Source organism: Cervus canadensis, chromosome 11 (assembly GCF_019320065.1).
Source record: "Cervus canadensis isolate Bull #8, Minnesota chromosome 11, ASM1932006v1, whole genome shotgun sequence".
Lineage (NCBI taxonomy): Eukaryota > Metazoa > Chordata > Mammalia > Artiodactyla > Cervidae > Cervus > Cervus canadensis.
The window spans coordinates 42,547,310-42,566,989 of NC_057396.1; the positions used below are offsets into that span (position 1 = coordinate 42,547,310).

At 38.2% G+C, this 19,680-nt stretch overlaps 1 protein-coding gene across 1 annotated transcript in view; it reads left to right on the top strand.

Moving 5' to 3' along the window:
* Positions 1-6,037: 6,037 nt before the first annotated feature.
* LOC122449829 (interferon-induced very large GTPase 1-like) overlaps positions 6,038-19,680 on the top strand; it is a 46,651-nt gene continuing 33,008 nt past the window's right edge. The window contains exons 1-2 of the mRNA XM_043481872.1: positions 6,038-6,097; positions 7,732-7,859. The gene's annotated coding sequence lies outside the window, so the exon portion shown is untranslated. The remainder of the gene's footprint in view (positions 6,098-7,731; positions 7,860-19,680) is intronic.

The following is a 19,680-nucleotide window of genomic DNA, read 5'->3' on the forward strand; positions in this document are numbered from 1 at the left end:
GGCACATTGAGTGCAGCACTTTAATATCATCGTCTTTTAGGATTTGAAATAGTTTACTTGGAATTTCATCACCTCCACTAGTTGTGTTCATAGTGATGCTTCCTAAGGCCTACTTGACCACACTCCAAGATGTCTGGCTCTAGGTGAGTGATCACAACATCATGGTTATCTGGGTCATGAAGATCTTTTTTGTATAGTTCTTCTGTGTATTCTTGTCACCTGTTCTCAATATCTTCAGCTTCTGTTAGGTCCATTCCGTTTCTTTCCTTTATTGTGCCTATCTTTGCATGAAATGTTCCCTTGGTATCACTAATTTTCTTGAAGAGATCTCTAGTCTTTCCCATTCTATTGTTTTCCTCTATTTGTTTTCCCTGATCACTTAGGAAGGATTTCTGATCTCTCCTTGTTGTTCTTTGGAAATCTGAATTCAAATGGGTCTATCTTTCCTTTTCTCCTTTGCCTTTGGCTTCTCTTCTTTTCTCAGCTATTTCTAAGGCCTCCTCAGACAACCGTTTTGCCTTTTTGCATTTTTTTTCCCTTGGGGATGGTCTTCATCACTGCCTTCTGTACAGTGTCACAAATCTCTGTCCATAGTTCTCAGGCACTCTATCAGATATAATCCTTTGAATTTATTTGTCACTTCCACTGTATAATTGTAAGGGATTTGATTTAGGTCATAAATGGTGTGTTAGATGACGGCAAATGTTAAGAAGAAAAAATATAGGAAAATAAAGAAGGTAATGAGCGCTGGGCATACAGGACTGCTATTTAATATAGTGTCATCACGAAATACATTCCCAAGTAAAGTGAAATATGAGCAGAATTCTGAAGAAAGGGATGGAAACAAAAATTTTTTTTTCAGACAGAGCAAGAGCAAAGACTGCAAGTTGGAAGCAGGTGAGGTCTAACAAAGAAGCCGGTATAGTTGTAACACAAAACAACGGGCATTTTTTTGTGCTCGTCAGAGAGGAAACTGATATAAGGGATTGTGGCACGTTGTAGGACTTGTTACTTTTGCTAAGAGAGAGATGGGAAGCTCTTGGGGATTTCTAAGCAAAGGAATGCCATCTTACTTTAGATTTAAAAGGGTCATTCTCATTAAAATGTTCATACTGTGTGAATAGACAGAGAAAATGAGGTACAGCACAATGACAATGACAATTCAGGGGAATAAGTTAGAAGACTGTTGCAACAATTCAGGAAAGAGATGATAGCAGCTTGTATTAGGATAGCGCTTAGTGCTACACATGGTCTGTGGCCTAATCCAGGATATATTTTAACAGTAGAACCAATAAGATTTGCTTAAATTGAATTAAAGTCCCAGAGATCCCAACATGTCTGGGATAATTAGTTTGAGGGTTCAAAAATAGTCCCCTAATGGTATCCCAAATTACATCAACTCCGAGTCTTTATTTGACCAAATTAGCAAAAATCCTGGATCTGCTTCCCCCTCATATCTGACCTCAAGCCCGAGGGATACCTTTAGTAGTTAGTAATTTCTTCTAAAGTTTTCAATATTCATGAGTAGTACAAGAATGCAACTGAATCCCTTTCAGAGCCAGCAAAATCCATTACTGCTTCCATATTACTGGGAGCTCTTCCCGAAGTCCATTCTTACCACATCCATGGTGGCCACTCTGAATTAAGCTTCTGACTTAATTTCCCTTTGCATTCTTTCCGGTTATTCTGAAAATCCCTCAGATTCTTTTGAAATGGGGGCCACCCTATATCCCCAAACACTATAAATTTTCTACATATGCTCTTCTAGATTCATATTGACGAAATTTACCCAAGATTCTAAAGTATTCAATACCATCAATTATAAAGACTATCATAATGTCTAGAAAGGCATAGTAAGTTCTCCCCTTGGCTTGGTGATGAAAGATTCCTTGAATTCCATCTTCTGCTTTGCACAGTGTGAAAGTAAAAGTTAGTCGTTCAGTCATGTCCAACTCTTTGCGACCCACGGACGATAGCCTGCCAGGCTCCTCTGTCCATGGAATTCTCCAGGCAAAAATACTGGAGTAGGTAGGCATTCCCTTCTCCAGGGAGCTTCCTGACCCAGGGATAGAACCCAGGACTCCTGCACTGCAAGTGGATTCTTTACTGTCTGAGACACCTTCAGTTTTACATAATCAGTCTCAGTATCTCCGTCTGAGACTGAGATGGAGTTTATACTGGAGATTCCTTTAAGCAGAACTTGAAAGGGAAGAAGAGATGTAAAAAATTAATATTTTGAGCCCCTACCTCAGGATAAAGCCCTGGAATTCTCATTTCATCAACACAATGAAAAGTAGCAAGAAGAAATGTTACTGAACATTTATAAACTTGAGTCCATTAGCACACGTAAAGCCAAACTACAGACACCAAGTTTTGGTGAAGGAAAGTGAAAGTGAAAGTCATTTAGTCCTATCCTACTCTTTGTGGAATATACCCATACAGTCCATGGAATTCTCTAGGCTAGAATACTGGAGTGGGTAGGTGTTCACTTCTCCAGGGGATCTTCCCAACCCAGGGATTGAACCCAGGTCTCCCTCATTGCAGGCTGAATCTTTACTCGCTGAGCCACCAAGGAAGCCCAAGAATACTGGAGTGGGTAGACTATCCCTTCTCCAGGAGATCTTCCTGACCCAGGAATCGAACCGGGGTCTCCTACATCACAGGCAGATTCTTCACCAGCTGAACTACAGAACATGCTGCATTTATTACAGGGCCATACAAAGAGTCATATGGGCTCAAAAAGTCCAGATTCCCAAGTAGATTTCAGAAAAGACTTTCTTTCTTTTTTTTTTTAAGGCAAAGTGAGAGAGAGAGTCACAGGTGTGTGAACTGCTTGTGTATAATTCTCTGATTGGTTGATGGTGATATAACAAGTTGGTGTCATGGGGTTAATACCATCAATTCTCAGACTCCAATCAGTTTGGGGACCATGTTCTCACAGTTCATGCAGTTAACTTCTTACATCTGATGGAGGTTTTCTAGTATTTGCAAAACAACTCAGGAAGTTGTATCAGACACCATTATCCATGTACTTCAGGGAGGAACTAAAGATCCTGTAACTTTGCTATATAGCTGATCAATTGTTTAAATTGTTACCAGTTCTCCTGGCCCAGCTGCTATTTTTTGTTACTACAAATTCAGTCTTTAAATTAAGCCTTGAGCCAGCTGTGACTCAGGGGAGACCTGGGAGACTAAAGCTTTTCTACAGAGGCAGATGGAGCACATGGGAGGGTGGGCCATTTGGTTTTGGGAAAGCCCTACAGGGTCCACCTCAGTTACTGAAAAAGGGAGAAAGATTAAAAGAGTGCCCGAAGTCTGCATGGTTAGAAAGCAACAACAATGGAGTGTGGGTCCACTCTCCATGTAAATACATACCTTTAAGTACTGATAGCCATTCCTAAACTTGACAAATCAGCCCAAATTTTTATATCCTTGTCATCTGCAAGGATAATGCCACCTAAATATTTGCTTAGAAATTCATGTTTTCTAAAGGGAGTAGACTGGAAGTAGGATCAGACAGCAGAAACAGGAAACTCTCAGGGTTCACAGAAGAGGACACTCTTCCTTTCTACCTCTACCTAGGGCTAGCAAAGCCCTGCTGGCTGCAGCTGGGCACTGCCCTGAGAGGTAGGCGGAGAAGCCCACTGAAGGCAGGATCCAATGCCTCTGTGCCTTTCCCTGTGTTATTTTGTTATTTATAATAAGAAATATATAGTTGATATTTGTCCCAGTTCATAAAACAGGGTTCTTGAAATGCTTATAAATTCCAAAGTAGTAAAAATGGTAGAAGTACTTTTGTTCTAATGAGGCAAGTCTGGGTGGGCCCCTGGATGGGAAATGGCCACCAGAAAGAAAAAAAACATGATTAGAAGTTTCATATTTTCAGGTCTCCACTTCCCATTCTCCAGAGAGGGGCTGGAAATTAACTTAATAGTAGATAAATCCTATGTGAGAAAGCCTACATTAAATCCCAATAGCATGGGGTTTGGAGAGCTTTCCGTTTGGTGAACACATCCACATATACCAAGAGAGGGATAGACCCCTACGGGGACAGAACCGACCAGACCTCAATCTATGTATCTCTTCATCTGTCTGTTCATCTTTATCCTTTATCACATTCTTTACTCAACTAGTAAACATAAGTCTTCCCCGAGTTTTAGAAGTTGCTCTAGCAAGTACATCAAACCTGAAGAGGCAGCTTTTGGGAACTTCTGATTTATAGCCAAGGCATACAGAAGTTGAGGGTAATCTGGGGATCTACTGCCTGAAATTGACAGGTGAAGCCAGTGGCAGTCTCCTGGGACTGAGCCCTTAAACTGTGGGACCTGACAGTACATTCAGAAAGATACATAGTGTCAGAATCAAGTTAAATTGTAAGACACCAGGCTAGTGCTGCAGAATTGCTTGTTGTGGGGAAAGCCCCACACACACCTGGTGTTGAAACAAAGGAAAACTGTTTTTTTTTGTTTTTTTTAAACACCTAGGTTGTCTGATTTTTTCTTCTTCTTCTTCCTTTCTTTGATGGGACACAGTGCAGGTGACCCAACATGTGCCACTTCGGGGTGTAGATTATTTCAACCTGAAGGTAAGGAAGTTCCAAAAGACTCAGAAAGAAACTTTGAATCTCTACCTAACTGCCTAAGAGAACAGAATATAGAGCCTGTTCCAGGAGGGAGATACCACTATAGATAACCATACAACACTGTATACAACTATAGCATACTATGAACTAGGTGTGCTAAACAGGGAGAAACTTAGCAAGGCCAGTTTGATGGAAGTCCTCTCTATTCTCTCTAGATTGACCAGTGAACATTTCTTTAACAAACATAAAATCTCTACGTTTACCTGTGAATTACTTTACTTCCCTTTGAAGTCACAGACTCCGACCTCTTTCTCCTTAGTCTAGTATGATATAGAAGTGTACCTCACCTTGCCTTAGTATCTTTCAAATTTCTCATGCCTCCATTAATTCTCCAGACATATGTATTAAACTTATTTTCTACTGTGAATGTCTTATGTCATTTTAATTATTTGACTAGCCAAAAGAAATAAAAGGGGAAAAGAAAAATACCACACCCCTTTTTTGTTGGCAAGTATCACCCACCTGATTTCAGAAGAAGTCAACAGAGTCCCTTAACAGAGATAGTCTCTTAGTCAAAGAAGAGCCAATTAGAAGGAAAGAATCAGGAGGAAATATCAGACAACAGAGACCCAGTGATCTCAGCTGCCCTGTTCTCTGCAATCAATGGGTTAGAGATGGATTGGTTGATGCCAGAATTTTTAGCTGAAGCTAAAAGAAGGGCTGAAATTCAGGTGAAGCAAGTGAGGCACCCAGACTACGAAATTCAAATCTCTCTCACTCGCAAGTTCCCTTGTACCCTAAACTCTTCTCTTGCCTCACCCTAGTTCCAGCCCTGGATGCTGGGCTCTCTCTGTTATCACTGTGGAGGACTGGGTGATTTCCTTTTTTCTCAGTTTATTCAGAATAAGGCTATAATTTTTCAAAGAGAACTTAAGTTAAAAACTGGCAATAAAAAAAACAAACAAAAAAGCCCGGAGAAAACATCTTTCAAAAAACAGTCACTAGTCATTTAACCGAAGTTCATGTTAAAAACAAACATTTCCTGGAATTGAGAGAAAAGTGAAAAAGAAAGCAAAAGACTGTTTCCTGTATTGGGCATTGACATAGAGCAATGGGAGGTAAATGTGTGGTGAAATAAACTTGTTTTCAAATCTGATTTTATTCTAAGGGATTGCTTTTACTCCTTTGTTAATTTATACATTTACTGAAATCTTACCATATACAGAAAAGTTACTCACTCCGTGAGAGAATCTAAGGTACATCAGACAGACTCTGATCTCTAGACCGAAAGCATAGCAATAGAGGACACGGGCATTGACGCAAAGCCCAGCACAAGAACGCAAAAACATGCAGGTAACAGAAATACTCAGAGGTGCAGGTTGAACAGTGGAGGGAACTCCGCCACTAAAGTTACGTCCCTTGATACTTCTTGTTCTGACAGATTTGATCATCAAACCAATTGTGTGCTGAGGAAAAGAATTCATACGTGAATGTCCACCTCAGGCCAAGCACTGGGTGAGATTAACCTCCCTCATTTTATCCTCATTAATATTCTGCGAGTGGATGGTGCTACTGACGCAAATTCATTCCACTGCTCGACGGCTCCTCATTACTTAGGTCACCCTCTCCACACTCATAAGCAAATATAGCTAGGAACTGCTGGATCCTGGACTCCAACTAATGGCTGACATTGAAACTCCGGCCTACTAGAAAACACTTTCATTCCTATTCTAAAAGTAGGAAAAGGGAAGTCTTATTGGAAGGATACCATTCCAGCCCTTCTTATCCCTTCCTTGTGTCTCATGTCACTCACTGAAATAGCTGTTAATATTCTCACATATAACTGGAGACACAGGCTCAAACAGACCAATCATTTTCTTGTTCAATCATGACATTTTGTTCATCTATATGGTTCACGCACTACGTGTGGGATACAAAGATGAATAAGACAGATCCCCCACACCTGGGAGGAACACAGGGAGGGGGCAGGTCTGCGGTTGGGGAGACATGAGTGGACAAGCACAGTGAGAGAGCAGCGCACTGACAGGAGCGTCGGCAGTGGGGTCAGCGCTCTGGGCGCACACCCGGCCAGCTCAGTGAGGTCCCGGCAGGGGAGACGCACAGGTGCCCTGGGGGTGGAAGGGGAAACATGAGATGACGTGGGGAGACTTTCTAGAGGTCCTGGGAAAATGAGTATGAGATTCCCCTCCAAGAAGACATGTGCAGACATATACAGCTTGAAACAGAGGAATAATGAAGCAAGCAGTACTGTTTACAAGCAAAATCATGATGAATTAAATCATGGGGTAAGATAATAATGAAACAAAATGCTTCACATGAGATGTGTAAGGGAAAACAGATTTTTAGCATTACTCAAAATCTCTGCTTCCCTTGTAGCTCAGTCAACAAATCCGTCTGCAATGCAGGAGACCTGAGTTCAATTCCTTGGTTGGAAAGATCTCCTGGAGAAGGAAATGGCAACCCCCTCCAGTATTCTTGCCTGGAGAACCCCATGGACAGAGGAGCCTGGCAGGCTACAGTCCATGGGGTTGCAAAAGTCGAACACGACTTAGCAACTAAACTACTACAAAAGCTCTAATATAAAATTAGAGAACAGTAAAATTCTCTGTCTCACTATAAACACACAGTATGCTTTTAAGAATTTAGCTCATGGTAGTGTTGAATCATCCACATCAGCTAATACAATTTTGAAACTTTGTTAATTTTCAAATCAATCACACAGCGAGAACAGTAAAGCAGTTAAAGCAAGTTCCTGGAGGAAGACATTCTAATGCGCCCTTGTCTCTTTTCTGAAATTCTTTCCCTATCCTGTTTCTCCCATGTTGTTTATCTGGTGCTCACCCCAGGCCAGCATAAATACATACACACACACTGCTCCCCTCCAACATTAGTCTTCCATTTGCAATAACCTTATCACCCAGTAATCACAATGTAAACACAATTATAAATCACAATTATCTAATCATAATTACATAAATATAAATCACAATTATAAATGAATGAATGAATGAACAAATAAATAAATAAATGAGTAGGATTCCTTAAAATCAGCTGATCTTTTAAAAGAGGGGAAAAAAAAACCTAAAGTGAAACCAGTTTTTCACTTCCTGCTTGCCCTTTTACCACAGAAGGAGCTGAAGTCTAGGCTGCAGATTTCAATAAGCAAACTGCCAGACTTGGGGAAGGAACCTGCTCTGCTTTCTCCCTCATCTCTCTGGAGCAAACTGAAGACAGGAGCTTGGCCTCAAGGAGACAGGTAAGTGAAGGAAAAGGAGAGAAATGGGTAGACAGAGAGATACAACAACATACTCAGAGACTAAAATAAAAATACAAATGGATGGAGATGGGAATAGGAACACTCAGAGATCAAGGCAGATTAAGGCATGATGAGAACACAAATATGAATCTAACATTCTCATTGTTCCAATAAACAGCTCCAAATCTGAGGGAAAGGGAAGACATTATCAAAAGAGACAAACAGTTTGGTAACTTCTATCATCAAATAAAAATAAATCTACACTTACATAAAAAGAGACTTCATTTGAAAGGGAAAGAGACTACTGTAATAGAGAAAACAATTTAAACAGAACTGCAAGCATCTCAAAGGACAGGCAGAAAGGAATTTTCTTTTGTAGGGAAGGGTCAACAGGCTAGAAAGAACACAGAATAGAGGGTGTGCATAAAAGGAAATATTTTTATTCTTAGGAGAGTTCATTAAGGAGGGGTTGTATGCTGGATCAGAACGAGGATAGGTCAACCTTAAGGGGGCTAAAAAGGAGAGAAGTTTAATTAATGTTTAATTTCAAACACTCCAATTGATCAGGGGGACAAACAGCTCAGTGAAAATTTCATGAGGCAAAGAATGGAATTTAAATGGTCTTTGTCTGATGGTATATTTCAAATACCAAGAAAGATCGACTATATAGCAATAAAGAAAGAGAGAAAGAAAAGCAGTTAATTTTTGAAAAGGGGGTCTGTATCTTGCCTCCTTATAAGTAATAGGGGAACACAAAAATGAGTCGTACCTAAGTCATATGCAAAAAGGTGGCTCTTTGCAGTAAGTTAATTCTCAGAACACAAAAGGTTGCATGGATTTCTTTTAACCATCACTGCTTTCCAAGAGCAAAGGACTCATGAAAAGTTGAACTTTATTATGACTCATGTAAGTAAGAGGTGCTATGGTAAATACAGAGAAGAAGGGAACTAACTGGACCTGGAAGAATAAAGGAAGGCTTCACAAATAAGGAGAATTAGGTTAGGAGTATAGTGTCCTGGGAAGTGCTCATCTAATATATTATTTTGGTGATCTAATATTTGAATTGATATAAAACAGATTAGCAGGACAAAGTTAAGTTTAATTACATACTTACAGAATCCCCACCAAGACTCAAAGACGGTCTGGTAATTGAGGCATATATACCATCCCAAGCTAAGGAGAAGGCAGTAGGGGTCTGGGGCTTCAAAGAGGAGGGAGACAATTAAGAAGACGGGAAGAGCAAAAGATTGGTAAGCAAATGTTTGAGATGCCGTGCAAATATGTCTTTCTGATAAAAAAAAGCTGTCTCTGGTAATAGCTCTGTCTGGTACAGTGTTAATCACTCAGTCCCTCCAACTCTTTGCTACCCCACGGACTGTAGCCCACCAGGCTCCTCTGTCCATGCAGTTCTCCAGGCAAGAATGGGTTGCCATTTCCTTCTCTGAGACTTCCTGCTACAGGCCCTCTATATACTTCTGTTAGGCAGTTCAAGGAGAAGTAAAAAAGCTTTTCCTGAGTCTGCTGGGTCTTAATTGCCTTCTGCTTGAACAATCGACATGTCAAAGTGGCAGATTTGGAGGTGGCATATTCTGCTCCACCTAACATACAGGGTTAAAAAAACTATGAGACTGAGGAAAGATGACAGAGTACAGCTTTTAAGGGAAGAAAGTGAATTAGAAGTTTGGAAAAGGAAAAAGAGTGGTTGTAAAAAGAATTGGGTTGGTACATCCCTGGCAGTCCAGTGGTTAAGACTTCGCTTTTTGAGTTTTGATCCCCAGTAGGGGAGCTAAGATGCCACCTGCCTTGCAGCCAGGAAACCAAACCATAAAACAGAAGTAATATTATAACAGAAGGCTCAGACGGTAAAGTGTCTGCCTACAACGCTGGAGACCCGGGTTCAATCCCTGGGTCAAGAAAATCCTCTGGAGAAGGAAATGGCAACCCACTCCAGTACTCTTGCCTGGATAATCCCATGGACAGAGAAGCCTGGTAGACTACAGTCCATGGGGTCACAGAGTCAGACACAACTGAGTGACTTCACTTCATTTCACTTCAAAGAAGAAAAGGGGGGACTGGGTTGATTTTTGCCAGATTGTGAGGGGGATTGAATGCTACGGCCAAGTAATTTGATCATATCATAAACCAATGAGGACTTTTCGAGTTTTGTAAAGAAGTAAATGACTTACCTATGAGTTTCAGGCTGCACTGTGAAAGGTGGAACATACAAGGATAGAGATACAGATTGAAGAGCTCCTTATACAGAGCAATCGAATAGCGCAAACTAATGCCCGGCATTTAGTAGGTAACTAACAGGGACATAGTTTAGGTGAAGAAGTAGGAAAAAATGGCTTCCAAGAAATAAAAGGTGCCCACATCACCATTTGCCCATCAAAATGGAATAATACCCCCAAAGGGCCAGAGTTAGGAATTCAAAATCAGTTTCTAACTGGATAAGCCATTCAACACCGTAAATTCAAGTCCAAAGAGAAGCTACAGAAATAGTAAAATCTACAATAGCAGGTAGAGATTAAGAGGCAAGCTAACATTTTGTTATGTTTTTCTTTTCTATTGAGATATAATTCACATATAATATTAAACTATGCAACATGATTCCATATGTGTATATATTGCAAAATGATAACACACAGCAAGCCTAGTAAACATCCATAACCACACAGTTATAGTTTACTTTTCCTTATGATGAAAAATTTTAAGGTCTTCATGGCAACTTTCAAGTCACAATACTGTATTATCAACTATAGTCATCATGCTGCACGTAACATTCCCAGGACTCATTCTTTTTATAACTGGAAATTTCAGCATTTATACCTCCTTCACCCATTTTCTGTCCTTCTCTCCCAAACTCTAGCTACCACCAACCTGTTCTCTGTATCATTTAGCTTGTTTTTGGTTATGTTATGTATTGTTTTAGCTTCCATATGTAAGTGAGATCATATGGTATTTATCTTTGTCTGACATTTTACTTAACATAATGCCCTCAAGGTCAAACCATGTTGTCAAAAATGGAAGGATTTCTCTCTCTCTCTCATTTTTATTTTTTGCTGAATAATATTCCATTAGAAATATACCACACTTTCTTTATCCATCCATCCATCAATGGACATTTCTGTTGCTTTCAACCTTCGTTATTGTAAATAATGCTAGAATGAACCTGGTCAGGGATGGGGAGGATCTTTTCAAATTAGTATTTTCTTTTCCTGTAAATAAATACCCAGTGGTGTCACTGGTGGATCACAATATTTGATAGAAACTGGAAAAGGCTAGACACTGCATAAAGAGCCTAAAGCAGCTCACGATTAGCAGCAGAGTCTTTGAACACATATTCTCTAACTACATGATCAAAAGCAGTCTCAGGTTACTCTCCATCCAATTATCTGATTGTTTCTTTGCTAACATCTAACCTGAAATTATTTTCCTTCTCCAAATATTTTGAAGTTTATGGTCTGCTTCCCTCAGGTAGAGGTAAACACTGTAAAGGCAGGGATCTAACCTGCCTTATTCATTAATCAACACACAGTACCTAAGACATTTCCCAGCATGCTGAAAGCCCTCAATAAATGTGTGTTAAATAAATGCCAACACTTTAAAAATATTTACCAAACTTCCAATCAGCAGTACTTGTATGATCTCATTCACTCCAAGGCACATTATCATCATGGGTACAAGAGAGGAGAGATGGTCAACAAAGAGCAACTCCCAGATTTAACAGGATAGAAAGCTGGAAAGGCTCCCTGGACTGGATAATTAGAATGTGAATATCAGGCTTCTAGAGAACTTTTTCTAGAAAAAGGTGAGGGCAGAAGTGAAACTAAATAATAATAAGTGGATAGGATGCATTCAGCAATTTATTTCATCAACAAACATTTACTGAGCCAGAAGTGCTAAATTTGAAATTCCTTTTTGAGAAATCTGGCAATAAAAGAAATACAAAGAAAAGGTTATAGAGGAGGCAAGATCCACTCTATATTTAAACAAAATGGGAAGATGTATTTTTTTTTTTTACCCAAAGTGAAGCAACCACAAAATTAAAATACCCAAGATATTTTAGACCTAAGATTAAAAAAAAAGGTGAGTAGCAGCAGGATTTAGAGGACAGAGTTAGTATTGCAAAGAGGTTAGTGATGCCTCTTCCTTAGGGACCAGAGGGAAGAACACAAGAATGGATCATAGAGTGTTAATTTGAAGGTGACAATCTTTGAAGATTACAATCTTTGACCATATAGCTTCTACACAAAGGGAGGACAACAAATGTGAGAGGAGCCTCAACTGACGCTCTCTTTGATGTAATCTTTCCTGCATTCATAGACCCCTCTCAATGCTTCTGGACTATCATTTCAAAGAAACTTCTCAGCCTTTTTCTTATTTATCTCTCTAACCCCATTTGTCTTGAAAAGTGCCTGGCACTTAGGAGTAGACCAGTAAGTGCAAATTATATGTAAAATTATGAAGATGAGTTGTTTGATTGTGGGAAGTGAAGAAGAGAATGAAGAAGAATCAAACTAGACTTTTTGGAGGCCTGAGACACTGGAAAGATGGCAATAGAATGGATGCATTGAGAAAACAAAAGGCAGAAAGAGGTTTAAACAAGTTACCAGGTGCAAGCTGGGATGCACTTCTAGTCCACCTCAAGGGTCTCACCTGCTGGTAAGAAGTACAACTCTGTCCTAGGCTGTTCCCATGCTGCTTTCACATTCCCTTGGGCCGCCAGGGATTCAAATTGTTTCTTCAGTCTCCTCAGTTATCCAAAAACATCCTCTACACACTTGGCTGCTCCTGGTTCAAGTCCCAGTTCAGTTTCTTTCTGTCCTCAAGACAATGCCTCATGTTTTAACTATAGCTAAGGCATTTGCTACTAATAGCTAGGTACATGAAGACAAAAATGTAAAAACCAAGGAAAGGGAAAAGATATTCTCTTGCTATGTGGCTTTAGAATGCTCCCAGAAGCCTCACTAGTCTAAAAGCAAATTAGAATATGGGAATAAAATGGTCTCAAAGGAAGTCATGTCTAAGTGTAAGCGTACACTCCCACCTATACGGACCCTATGTTCTCGCACTTGAAAGGTCCCACAGAAGATGGAATCATGTGACTTCCTCTATCCTAGTTTAAAATTATTTTCTTATTTTTATGTCAACTTTATTGAGAAAAAACCTAGCACCAAAAAATGCATCCATTTAAGGTATAGATTTGATGAATTTTGCTAAGTTGAAACTACTAAACCCTTGAAACTATTCCCACAATCAAGACATAAAATATTTCCATGATCCCCAAAATTTACAGTGCCCCTTTGCAGTCTTTGCCCCTCCCTCTGCTCCTGTCCCGGGCAACCACTGATATGCTTACTATAAATTAGTTTGTGTTTTATATAAATGGAATAGTATATTAAGTATTCTTTCATTGATGGCTTCTTTCACACAGCATAATAAATTTTAAATTCAACCACGCTGTTGCTTGCATGAGTAGTTATACATTTCTATTACTAACCAGTATTTTATTGTATAGCATATTTTGTTTAGCTATTGGATTGGCCAGAAAGTTCATTCAGGGCATGTTACACAAACACCCAAAAGAACTTTTTTGCCAACCCGGTATCTACCTCTTTATGGACATTTTGAGTATTTCCAGTTTTTAGCTATTACGCAAAAATCTCCTATGAACTTCTATACACGAATCATCCTGTGGACAAGAATTTTTCATTCTCTTGGATAGATACCTAGAAGTGAAATGTCTGAGTCATATGGTGTGTGCATGTTTCACAAGTGCCTAACAAGTTTCTGGAATGGTTACTACCAACAGTGAGGCACGTTCTAGCTGCTCTATGTCCTCTCTGACAATTGATATTCTCGATCTTCTTAATTTTAGCCTTTCTAATGAGTTTGTTCTCTCATTGCAGTTTTAATTTGAATTTCCCCAATGACTAATAATGTTGACCATCTTTTCATGCACTTACTGACCACTCAATATCTTCTTTTATGAAATCAGCTATTCAAACACTTTGCTCTGTTCTTACTGCATTCTCTTACATGTTATTGAACTGTATGAGTCTTTATATAATTTGGATACCAGTTTTTTGTCAGATATATTCATTGAAAATATTTTCTTCCATTCTTGAGTTCAACCTTTAACTGTATTAATGTAATTTTCAGAGAGCCAAATTTTTCATTCTGATTGTCTAACTGATCAGTTTTTTTATGGCTTATGATTTTAGTGTCCTAAGAAAGTTTTGCCCACTGCAAGGCCATGAATATTAATATTTTTCACTCTTCTTTCATCCAGAAGTTTAATAGGTTAATTTTTACATTTAAGTTTTCATCTATTTTGAGTTATTTTGGGTGTGGTGTGATGAGCTATTTTGGGTGTGGTATAAAGCAGGGTCAATGATCAGGTTTTTTCCACATGAATATCCAATTGTCCCAGCACCATTTGTTGAATAGACTTTCCATTCCTCTTTGCAAATCGGTGTAGCATATATGTACGAGTATATTTCTAGATCCTCTGTACTCTTCCATTTCCATTGACCTATATCTATCTTCATTAATACCATCTTGTTCTTGATAGCTGTATGTAAGCCTTAAAATGAGACAATGTAATGACCTCTTTCTTTTTTATATACACACCCAAACCACATATACATGTGCAATTTACTTAGGACAAAAAAGTCACAAAAATTCCTATTTCTGAGAGAAGACATCTTGAGTTTGAATAGCTCAAAGCTTCTTAGAATCTCAGCAAATTGGAATTAATAGTATTTGTGAACTTTAACAAGCTAGAGATCAATATAGATTAGAAAAATGAACAAATATCTGAACTTTTATAACATCTATGTCATCAACTATATCCCTTCTGCTGAATTTCTGCTAAATAAAGGAAACTTTGAGTTAGGAGATGTGAGAGAATAAATCTGAATACAAGTTACCTGACATTATTTTTCTGTCACAGAGTTCCTGTTGTTATTTTTTCTGATCTTTCTGTTCCTGATGTTATTTTTCTGGTGTTATTTTCTATTTAGATGTCCACACAAATTTATCTGTGTTTTTCTTAGACAAAAGGAAATTAAACAAAGAATTATGCTCTCCTTTTTCACAGGGGACAAGTCATTTAAATATAAGCCTAAGTTTACCTGCTCGTCTCTGAAAATCTCCGTTTCCCAGTGGCCTGACCCTTACCCTAAAGAACTACAAGTCTTTCTCTAGTCCTGTCCAACTATAGCCTCAAATCTGTCTCAGACTGACCACATTCAGGCTTTTTAGCTCAAGAAAAAAGAAACAGGTTCTCAGGGGTTTTTCCATATAAGGTCTGAGATTTTCTGCTTTCTTTTTATGTGACGATGGAAGATTTGAGCCCAATAACCATAAAACATGTGCCTGTGACTTTACCCTGATTAGGAACAACACAGATTAACTTGACAGTCCTCCTGGGATGGAACAAAGACTGCTTTGGTCTTTTCTCCTGGTCTCTTTGATCCTTTCTCCACTGACCAATGACTGCAAACCATAGAGAAGATCATGCCATGAGAGTCTACCAAAATTACAGTTTAATGAAATATCACAAATTGACCACATAAGCATGCTCAGATGGAGTATTAGAACACTGCCCATATTCCAGAACAATTTCTGATACACTTAGCTACTTCTTATCATTAATCTCTCTACTTCCTAACAGTTTACCCTAGTAATTACTCAGACTTGTGATAATATAAATGCATTATGGCAGGTATTTATCTTTCTTTATATGGAATCATATTATATGTATTCTTTTGTATTTGGCTCATTTCAAAACTTAAAATTGTGAGATTTGCCCATATTGTTGTGTATCACCATGATATTGTTTTTATAATTGTATGAATATGTCACTTTTTTTTTTTACCATGTGACTGTGAAAGGACATCAGGACTGTTTCCAATTTTTTACTTTGATGAATAGTGGTGCTATGAACATTCTGGTGGATATGTCTTGATGTATGTTTACACACAGTTCTACTGGCATATACATAAGGATGAAAAACTTGACTTATTCCTGTCACCCATCATTTCTTCTTTAGAATTTTTTCTTATCTACTTTTGTGATACCACCTGAGATTTCTTTATTTCATTATTTCATTAGTTAAGATGATGGACAGAGAAGCCTGGAGGACTACATTCCATGTGGTCACAAAAAGTTGGACATGACTGAGCATGCACACACACACAGAGAAAGAAATCACCCTTTTATGTCATTACTAACTTTCATTCTTATCTGTCACATTCAAAAATAAATTTTTACCACCTTGGTACATTTTCACTCTCATTATCACTAAACACACACACACACATACACACAGAGTATCCTCACCTATTCCACATCATCCTGTATTGAGCTAACTGGAATTTTTAAAGTTTTTATTGACGTATAGTTGCTTTATAATATTGTGTTAGTTGCTACTGTACAGCAAAGTGAATCAGCTATACAAATACATACATCCTCTCTTTTCTGGACTTCCTTCCCATTTAGGTTACCACAGAGCACCGAGTACAGTTTCCTGTGCTATACAGTAGGCTCTCATTTGTTATCTATTTTATACACAGTATGCATATGTCAGTGCCAACCTCCCAATTCATCCCATCCTCCCTTCCCCCTTGATACCTATGTATTTGTTCTCTACATCTGTGTCACTATTTCTGCTTTATAAATAAGATCATCTATACCAATTCTTTCAAATTCCACATATATACATTAATATATGATATTTGTTTTTCTTTTTTTTATTTAATTTGCTCTGTATAAAAGATCTCTACAAATAACCCATTTCATTCATTTTTATGACTGAGTAATATTCCATTGTGTGTATGTACCACTTCTTCTTTATCCATTTCTCTGCTGATGGACATTTAGGTTCTTTCCACATCCTGGTTATCGTAAATGGTGCTGCAATGAACATAGGGGTGCATGTGTCATTTTGACATATGGTTTTCTTTGAGTAACTGCCCAGTAGTGTGATTGCTGGATCACATTTTAGTTCTATTTTTAGTTTTTTAAGGAATATTTATACCGTTCTCCTTAATGGCTGTATTAATTCACATTCCCACCAATGGCGCAAGGGGTTTCCCTTTTCTCCATACCCTCTTAAGCATTCATTGCTTGTATGAAATAGCAAGAATTTTCATTATAACTGTTTTTAATTTTTACCTTATACAATAAAAATCATTTACACTAATAGCTTTACTTTTTCCTTTACTAATTGGATTGACAGATAATCTTAGGATCCAAATCATATTCCTTAAGAATATTAAAAATAGTGTTATTTTTAATATTGAAAAATTATGCAGCAATACCATGCTGCTACTGGGAACTCTGACATCTGTCTGCTTTTATTAATAATGTATCTGTAAATAACCAAGATTGTTCATTTGTTTAATATTCAAACTCCTTACTATCTATTCTAGGAATAGGAGAGCATTTCCAGGATCTATTAAACAGAGTTGTTTCTGTTGTTTTTGTTAACTTAATCCAACATTGGATCTAAATTTTCATTATGGACAATCAGACCTACTACAGCTTTGGGAAATATTCTATTTTTTTCTTTGATAATTTCTGAAATTATCAGAAATTTCAGGTAATTTTTCTGACCATATTAGACTCAGTCATATGTCAGCAGCACGTCTGGATCTAGCCTACCTGTCTACTTAAAAAGCTTTATAGCTCTGCACAGGCCTTTCCATTTCTTTATCCTTTGAAGTTAAAGTCTTAAAAAATTTAACTCAGTTGAACATTCCAGCACAGTAGTTGAATTTTCATGTGTATTCATTCAAATACTGAGACAGAAAGAGTACCTCAACTGGAAACTAAGAAGTAAAGACAGTCAAATGATACATCATCATGTTCAGGCCAACAGAAATGGCAAATTTATTTTTTATACTCCCACCTTCTCTCCACTAAAAAAATGTTTTCTTAGAATAGAGTTTTTTCCAAAATGTGATTTACCACTTGGCAGCATTTGTAAAATGGAAGTTGAGGTGTTTATAAAAACCATAGTCCCTGAGCAATTAGCTAGACCTTCCATGTCAGATTCTCTGTGAGTGGGGCTGGGAATCCGCATTTTTAAGATTTCCTCAGGTAATCATTATGCAATATAAAGTCTGAGGGCAACTACTTTGAAAGATTAACTCATGTTTTTAACTTTAAATGGGTTTAAAACCAAGTCAAGTTCCATCAGTCAGAAGAGTAAGGACATTACAATCCTTAACACATGCATTAATTTGCTGCAATTTCTGCCTTTTTTGAATAGATTCCTGCTTCTTTAAATCTATCTCTAAAACGTGGCACTCAAGTAGACCAAACTATATACTTCCCTGATGATGCAAATGGTAAAGAAACTGCCTGAAATGCAGGAGACCTAGGTTTGATCCCTGGGTTTGGAAGACTTCTTGGAGAAGGGAATAGCAACCCACTCCACTATTTTTGCCAGGAGAATTCCATGGACAGAGGAACCTGGTGGGCTACAGTCCATGGGGTCACTAAGAGTCAGACACGACTAAGAGACTAACATTTTCACTTCATTTTCATATGATAAGCAAGGTAGAGAAATCATTGATAAAATCTTTCTAGCACCACGAAGAATGGGTAAATAATCTACATCTAGCCCAAAAGTCCTTGACTGTAGGCAACAGCAAAGTAGACAAGAACTAAAAGAATCTTTTCTTCTCCTCATCCTTCTTCCTACTACACATAGCTCTACTTCTCTTTCTTTGACACAACACCAGTACTAGCTCTGAGGCACACAAAGCTACAAAGAATGACTCACTGACATTGGAAACTATCAGAACAAGTGCCTTATATACAAGTGCTCAGATATACAAACTGTTTTATATGTATTTTTCTTAGAGAATAAGTCAGTGAAAGACAAAACAGGATCTTCAACAATGATATAGTTCTATGACTATGACTAGATCCTTGCTGGAGCTGACAAAGTTGATTTTTATGTGACTTCAAAGGAAGTCTTCCCAGACACTCTAGTTGGAGGTGGAAAGGAGGGATCCTGGTATACAACTTAATTGTAAAACTGATTTACTCTTGAGGAAAATACTAGGTGTTCTGGACCTACATACACCTAGTAAAGGCCTCGGCATTCATCTTCAGCAGAGATCATTTTGTTAGGTTACAACAGATACCAAGGATTCAGTCTTTAGCAAGAATGAAATATATGGATTGATTTCCACATGATACTTTCTGTAGTCAATATAAAATCTTACTTATACCATGCTGCTTGGTGATCAAAGGTTGTGTCCATTGGGGTAAAAACCAATGCTCTCAAATCACAGGCAGATCATCTCCTAAAGTGGGGCTATATCCATAGTGTGCCAGTTCCCTTCAGGGAAGGTAATCTTGAAAAATTCTGACACATTCAACTCCTACCCAACACTCAGCACAGTTACTCATGCAGAATGAAGAATTACAGGAGCCTGACAGTATAACAGGACAGACAGACTCCCCAAATTTCCAGTGTCACAACAATATCTGTCCAAATCTGAACAGTGGAGACAATCATTGAGAAGTCTACCCTCCCTCCATGTTTCTTTGTGCCCTCGAACTGACAGCTCTGAGAATTCTAGGTCAGTAGGCTTAGTCTTAACATCTTAGAAGGAAAAAGCAGCTACAGCTAATGTCCTACATTTTTTGTTCCTTCCTAACCTATATAAAGGTCAGTGACTATGGGATTTCAAATGCTGAAGAGGCCTTCTTTGGGTTACAATCTCTCACATCTCCTAAAGGAAAGCATCTCCCCATTTTGAAACAACAAGAAAATAAGAGAATTGCTAAAACATTA